The following is an 8,258-nucleotide window of genomic DNA, read 5'->3' as shown; positions in this document are numbered from 1 at the left end:
CAGGTTTTCCAGTTTTGTTGAGTATAACCTTTTGTAGAAGGATCTGATGATGTTTAGGATTTCTTCAGGATCTGTTGTCATGTCTCCCTTTTAATTTCTGATTTTGTTAATTGGGATTTTGTCCCTGTGCCCTCTAGTGAGTCTAGCTAAGGGTTTATCTATCTTGTTGATTTTCTCAAAGAACCAACTCCTCATTTGGTTAATTCTTTGAATAGTTCTTCTTGTTTCCACTTGGTTGATTTCACCCCTGAGTTTGATTATTTCCTGTGGTCTACTCCTCTTGGGTGAATTTGATTTCTTTTTTTCTAGAGCTCTTAGATGTGTTGTCAAGCTTCTAGTATGTGCTCTCTCCCATTTCTTCTTGGAGGCACTCAGAGCTATGAGTTTCCCTCTTAGAAATGCTTTCATTGTGTCCCATAGGTTTGGGTATGTTGTGGCTTCATTTTCATTAAACTCTAAAAAGTCTTTAATTTCTTTCTTTATTCCTTCCTTGACCAAGGTATCATTGAGAAGAGTGTTGTTCAGTTTCCATGTGAATGTTGGCTTTCCATTATTTATGTTGTTATTGAAGATCAGCCTTAGGCCATGGTGGTCTGATAGAATGCATGGGACAATTTCAATATTTTTGTATCTGTTGAGGCCTGTTTTGTGACCAATTATATGGTCAATTTTGGAGAAGGTCCCATGAGGTGCTGAGAAGAAGGCATATCCTTTTGTTTTAGGATAAAATGTTCTGTAGATATCTGTCAGATCCATTTGTTTCATAACTTCTGTTAGTTTCACTGTGTCCCTGTTTAGTTTCTGTTTCCAAGATCTGTCCATTGATGAAAGTGGTGTGTTGAAGTCTCCCACTATTATTGTGTGAGATGCAATGTGTGCTTTGAGCTTTACTAAAGTGTCTTTAATGAATGTGGCTGCCCTTGCATTTGGAGCACAGATATTCAGAATTAAGAGTTCCTCTTGGAGGATTTTACCTTTGATGAGTATGAAGTGTCCCTCCTTGTCTTTTTTGATAACTTTGGGTTGGAAGTCGATTTTATCTGATATTAGAATGGCTACTCCAGCTTGTTTCTTCAGACCATTTGCTTGGAAAATTGTTTTCCAGCCTTTCGTTCTGAGGTAGTGTCTGTCTTTTTGCCTGAGATGCGTTTCCTGTAAGCAGCAGAATGTTGGGTCCTGTTTGTGTAGCCAGTCTGTTAGTCTATGTCTTTTTATTGGGGAGTTGAGACCATTGATATTAAGAGATATTAAGGAAAAGTAATTGTTGCTTCCTTTTATTTTTGTTGTTAGAGTTGGCATTCTGTTCTTGTGGCTGTCTTCTTTTTGGTTTGTTGAGGGATTACTTTCTTGCTTGTTCTAGGGCGTGATTTCCGTCCTTGTATTGCTTCTTTTCTGTTATTATCCTTTGAAGGGCTGGATTCATGGAAAGATAATGTGTGAATTTGATTTTGTCGTGGAATACTTTGGTTTCTCCATCTATGGTAATTGAGAGTTTGGCCAAGTATAGTAGCCTGGGCTGGCATTTGTGTTCTCTTAGTGTCTGCATAACATCTGTCCAGGCTCTTCTGGCTTTCATAGTCTCTGGTGTAAAGTCTAGTGTAATTCTGATAGGTCTGCCTTTATATGTTACTTGACCTTTCTCCCTTACTGCTTTTAATATTCTCTCTTTATTTAGTGCATTTGTTGTTCTGATTATTATGTGTCAGGAGAAATTTCTTTTCTGGTCCAGTCTATTTGGAGTTCTGTAAGCTTCTTGTATGTTCATGTGCACGTCATTCTTTAGGTTTGGGAAGTTTTCTTCTATAATTTTGTTGAATATATTTGCTGGCCCTATAACTTGAAAATCTTCGTTCTCATCAACTCCTATTATCCGTAGGTTTGGTCTTCTCATTGTGTCCTGGATTTCCTGGATGTTTTGACTTAGGATCTTTTTGTGTTTTGTATCATCTTTGATTGTTGTGCCGATGTTCTCTATGGAATCTTCTGCACCTGAGATTCTCTCTTCCATCTCTTGTATTCTGTTGTTGATGCTTGTGTCTATGGTTCCAGATTTCTTTCCTAGGTTTTCTATCTCCAGTGTTGCCTCCCTTTGAGTTTTCTTTATTGTGTCTACTTCCCTTTTTAGGTCTAGTATGGTTTTGTTCATTTCCGTCACCTGTTTGGATGTGTTTTCCTGTTTTTCTATAAGGACTTCTACCTGTTTGGTTGTGTTTTCCTTTTTTCTTTAAGGACTTGTAACTCTTTAGCAGTGTTCTCCTGTATTTCTTTAAGTGAGTTATTAAAGTTTTTCTTGATGTCCTCTACCATCATCATGAGATATGCTTTTAAATCCGGGTCTAGTTTTTCGGTTTGTTTGGGATGCCCAGGACTAGGTGGTGTGGGAGTGCTGTGTTCTGATGATGGTGAGTGGTCTTGATTTCTGTTAATAGGATTCTTACGTTTGCCTTTCGCCATCTGGTATTCTCTGGAGCTCTGCAGGATACACTTGTGGGGGGGGGGGGTCCTGGAACCAAGATGTCTGTGCAGGGTACACTCGGCAGGGTCCCGGAACTAAGATGTCTGCTGCCAATGCTCAGGCAAAGGGCTCCAGTGCTGGGCAGGTCCCTATCCTCTGGCCGGGAAAATGGTCACCTGCCTGTGCAGGATACACTCTGTGGCATCCTGGAACCAAGATGTCTGCTGCTGATGCTCAGGCAAAATGCTCCCACTCCGGGCAAATCCCTATCCTCTGGCTTGGAAAATGGCCAGCTGTCTGTGCAGGATACACTTGGTGGGGTCCCGGAGCCGAGATGTCTGCTGCCGATGCTCAGGCAAAGTGCTCCAGCGCCGGGCAGATCCCAATCCTCAGAATTCTTAAGATTGTGTGGCTGGTGTTGTGGGTATCTGGTGGTGGTCAGCTGACTGTGCACCCTAGCTACCCCGGTGCTGCTTGGACCAGAAGGGGCTTGTGCCCCAACTCAGACGGGGTTTTCTGCTTCCCTGACTAATGCAGTCTCAAGTCCTGAGCGATTGGAGGTCTATTTTAAGGGTAATAATATGGCTATCATAAGATCTAGTTATACTATAAGTAAAACTTCCCAAGGAATCAAAGTCAGCATCACAAATGAATTTGCACACCTGTATTTATGTGGCACTATTTATTTTAGGCAAAACTTGAAATCAGCTTAAGTTGTTTACCACCAGAAGAATGGGTATAGAAAATGGGGTCTATGTATTCAACAGTGTTCTATTCAGCAGTGAAAAAAAATGGAAGTATGTGATTGACATAAAAACGGATGGAACTGGAAATCATCACAGTGAGTAGAAAAATGTAGAAGCAGAAAGACAAATACTACAGTCTTGCATATATATATATATATATATATATATATATATATATATATATATATATACATATATGTGTGTGAGAGAGAGAGAGAGAGAAAGAGATATAGAGAGATGTGAAATGAGGAGGTAATTAAGAAAAAGACATTAAGAAAGAAGAATGAAGAGGACAATTGAGCCTCCACATGCTGCATAAATGTACACTCACTTAAATGTATACTTATGCAAGCACGCGCCTGCACATGTTTGAACATAAACAAAAGTAAGTTTGTAGCTGTTTATGAACTGATTTGAAATTTGAGACACTATCTATCTACCTGTCATTTACACAGACCACTACACCTACCATTCTCCCTATACTATGATTTTTAGAAGGAATGAATTTGTCCAGATTCTTTTTCATGGAGAAAACTGTCAAAAATTTGTAAAAAAAAATAAAAAAAAAAAAAAGAAAAAGAAAAGAAAAGAAAAGAAAAAGCTTGGGTTATACGGCATTGGGTCACCATAGTGTGTCTCTTGTACTGTTTTTATTTCTCTTCATTCTTTAGTCCTTTCAAAAGGTATTTCTAAAGTGCTTTATAATTTTTTATGCATTTTAATAAGTTCTCTTCAAAGCTCTTCTCTGCTAAGTTTCTAATTCAGTCATTTTCTAGTTTATTGACATGACATTTTCTTTATATGTCACATTTATTAAAATATTTTGTGACTGTTTATATTGGGTACTGCAGATGCTGCAGACCTTTGCATTTTAAGACAATCCTGATGATAGTCCATGAAACTTGTTATGCTTTTGTGGTAGTTATCTTCTCTTTGTTAGTTGGCACTGTGCATAAATATGCTGTCTTAACATGAAAATACGGAAAGCATGAAAATTAATATTGATTGTCACCTTTACAGGATCTAAAATCCTCTAGGAAACAAGCTTCTGTACATGCCACTGAGGAATTTTCTAGATAACGTTGATGAATAGGGAAGAATCAGTTTAAATTTGAGATACCATACCATAGACTGGTGAGCTGAACTGCCTAAACAAGAAAAAAACTGGCTGAGCATCTGTTTCCTGTTACAGATATGATATGACCAGGTGCCCCAGAAGTCCTCTCCCCATGCCTTTCCCACTCTCTTAGGGTCTACATTGCTATGAAAAGACAATGAAGGCAACTCTTTAAAAGGACAACATTTAAAATTGGGGCTTGTTTGCAGGTTCTGAGGTCCAGGCCCTTGTTATCAAGGCAGGAAGTATAGCAGCATCCAGGAAGGCATGGTGCTGGAGGAACTGTGAGTTGTACATCTTCATCCAAAGGAAACCAGGAACAGACTGCTTTCATGCAGCTAGGACAATAGACTCAAAACCTATACTCATAGTATCACCCTTCTTCCAACTAGGCCACACCTACTCCAACAATGCCACACCTCCTAATAGTGTCACTACCTGGGCCAAACATGTTCAAACCACCACAAGCACCATCTGGAACTATGTGTTCCAGCTGTGAGCCAGAATAAACCCTTTCTTTATTATATTGATTTTGTCAGGCCCCATCAATGAGGAAAAATAATTGATACAGGAAACAATATTAGTTTGAAAGGCATTGTCACAGAAATGTCTGGCAGGACAGACATTTGTACCATAGAAATTTCTGCCACAATAAGAGAACATATTTGTGCACATACACTCACCTTGTTCTAAAAACTGGTTCAGGAGTCCTTAGGCTAGCCCCTCAATATGGGAGTTATCATAATAACTCTAACACATGGAAACTGAAGCTGCTAAAGCATAAAGCTTTAACCTGGAAATGAATATGTATAATTCCAAAATCTTTATCTGTCCTCTCCTTTCCAGTGTCATCACATGCATTCGTTATTCCTCCACAACCAGGCACCATGGTCTCTGGTAAAACAGGCATCCAATATCTCATTAACAGAGGTGCTGTCTCTAACACTGCAAGCTATTGTACACAAAGCTTGAAAATTTTCTCTTTCCCTTGGGAATTTTCCAAATCACTATATGTTGATCCAGAAAATATATGGTTCTATTTTTGTGAAATGTCACGTTCACTTTAAGAAGGGACGGACACTAAAAGAATAAAAAGTACTAAGTTGCCTTCCCCATTGTCAAAGTTCCATGTTTCATGGTAACTTTGGATAGTTGCCTGCTTTTCATGAAAATATTCATGAAATTTTGAGAGAATTAAACTCTCTTATTAAAAATCATAGCATCTGCTCCATTTCTTCATAAAATCATTAAATGAGAGACTGAAGAGACTGGCTTAGTGGGTAAGAGCAACTACTGCATAAGCATGAGGACCTGGATGTGAATCCCTAGCAGATATGCAATAAGCAGTGTATAGATACATACTTTCTTGAAATCTGAGTACTGTGCAGAGTAGAAACAGGAGGATCACAGGGACTTGCTGGCCACCATTCTAGCTGTTGATTCAGTGAGACAATCTGTCTCAAGTGACTAAGGCAAAGAGTGTTAGAGCAAGACATTTGATGACCTGTCCTTCTCTAGACACTGTGTGTTCACAGGTAAAGGGTTCTACACAAATATCTGCATGTACCACACAAACAAACACACAGACACACAAATATTTCCAACACACACACACACAAACAAATGTGAAATACAAACACACATCAACATACATACCAATACACACAAATTACATTTGTACAATAACCATACACACACATATAGACATATAAAATATACATACTCAGGCACATACATACACACACATACACATACACACACACACACACACACACACACACACACACACACAGAGACACATCTCTCCATGACACAAGTAAACCTGGACATAGGTTTAGAACTGAATGCTATAGTGTATCACTTGGCTCATTTTCGTCATTCTCTTTTTTATTGTTTATTTATAGCACTTCCATTTTTTTCCTATTAATAATGAAGATAATGTAAATATAAACATACACATAAATTAAACAATTATTTTATACATCTCATTATTAATTTTTCAGCCTGAAATGTTAAATTTTGTAATAAATTATAGAGGAACAGGCAAAGAAGAAATGATAGTTTGTGCCAAAGGAGCCCATCAGCTCACTTCATTTTATTTATTTATTTTAAGGTTTAGTTTTTAAGACTTTATAGTGTGTGCGTATTTGAGGTACCTAAGTTTCTGTGTGTGTCTGTGTATTTGGGTATCTTGCCATCTGTTTTGTTTATATATATATAAAATTGTTTGTTTATATATAAACACACACACACACACACACACACACATATATATATATGTCTCTCTCTATGTCTCTCTGTCTCTGTCTCTGTCTTTCTCTCCCTATCTCTCTGAGGTTTTTATACATATGTGCATGTTTGTGTACATGTGGCTGTATCTGTGTGCATGTACCTGTGTAGTCCAGAACAGGAAGTCGTATTCACTAGAGCTGAAGTTATAGGCAGTTGTGAGCTATGTAGCATGGGTGTTTGAAGCTGAGTTTGTGTCTCCTGGATGAGCAGAAAATACTCTTAAACACAGAATTATCTCTCTAGTTTTAAAACTTCATTTTTGTTAACTATATTTCACTGGATTATGACCCTCTTCCTTTGCATCAGTTCTATAAGTCTACTTTCAATGACGTGAGAGCAGTGTGAATTAACTGTAAGAGAAACAGTAGCTCATGCTTGCCAGATCCCACCTTCTCGATCTTCATCTGTGCAATCTATCCATAGGTAGGGTATGTGTGCATATAACTTAGGCTTGTATAAGCTCATAAAACAGCTTTATGCTCCATTCCCAAATGTGTTCCCATGGTGACCTCTTTAAGAAATATCTTGCTTGTTTTTCTGCACACTGTGGAAGGTAGCTTTAGTCTCTGCCTGTCTTTGCCAGCTCTCTCTCCACCACATGCCCATCCCTGATCTTACTCTTACTTACTGTGCTTCTTGCCAGGGTAATAAGTGCTAAGTAAATTCTCATCACTACTTAAATATACATTATTGATATTCAGAATACCTGATCCCTTTTAACATGTTTTTAAACATTCTGAGTTGTTTGTTTGTTTGTTTGTTTGTTTGTTTCTGAAAATTCTTTTAAATAACTAGCTCATTTGCCTATTGGTTTCATGATATAAGGCTTTCAAGTTTCTTCAGTATTTTATAAATAATCCATTTTGAATTAAGATGCTCTGAATAACGTCTGCTATTCTGTGACCCATATATTGATTTTCCTATTGTGTCCAAAATGGAGAAAATTCTTGTCCTAATTTCATTTCTCTTACTGTGATGAGTATTTCTGAAATAAGAATATTTGGCTTATAACGCCTGGCCATTATCCCTTATTTGGGGAAATCAAGGCAAGAACTTGAAGCATCACAAAACATACACATTTAATTCTGTTATAACTGTCATGTTGAAATGTTATATAAACTGCCACTGGAGGCATTGTAGTTGTGACTGCCATGTCACATGTGTGTCAGTAAGTGGTACAGAGGCAAGAATCTAAGTTTCCCTTCAGTGTTTTCACCTGTGAACACCTGAATGGTGAGTAACTTTATACTACCTGAGCGAGAGAGAGAGAGAGAGAGAGAGAGAGAGAGAGAGAGAGAGAGAGAGAAAGGAAGGAAGGAAGGAAGGAAGGAAGGAAGAAAGAAAGAAAGAAAGAAAGAAAGAAAGAAAGAAAGAAAGAAAGAAAGAAAGAAGGAAAGAAAGAAGGAAAGAAAGAAGTGAATAAATCTGAGAGGACCATCATTCAGGTGCCAGGTGGCCCTCGACAGGGAGCCTGAGACAAGTGCCCGGTGCAGCTCAGGTCTGGACAGTTAGGTTCCTGGGGTAAATGAGAGACCAGAAAGCTACCTGGTCTCCATCACTCATTTCTCTGCTTCCAATTCCTACCATGGTAGTCTGTAGTCTCAAACTGGACGCAAATGAACCCTTTGGCTACAGAGGTGCTTCTTTC

General features: G+C 38.3%; 1 non-coding gene across 1 annotated transcript; it reads left to right on the top strand.

Moving 5' to 3' along the window:
• The first annotated feature begins 7,728 nt into the window (after positions 1 to 7,728).
• On the top strand, positions 7,729 to 7,860 carry Gm24122. Its single transcript, XR_003949290.1, has one exon. It is a non-coding gene; the product is annotated as a small nucleolar RNA SNORA17 (small nucleolar RNA).
• The last annotated feature ends 398 nt before the right edge of the window (positions 7,861 to 8,258 follow it).

This window comes from Mus musculus, chromosome 1 (genome assembly GCF_000001635.26).
Source record: "Mus musculus strain C57BL/6J chromosome 1, GRCm38.p6 C57BL/6J".
Lineage (NCBI taxonomy): Eukaryota > Metazoa > Chordata > Mammalia > Rodentia > Muridae > Mus > Mus musculus.
Note: the sequence above shows the minus strand (reverse complement) of the source record. Positions and strands in the feature narration are given on the sequence as shown.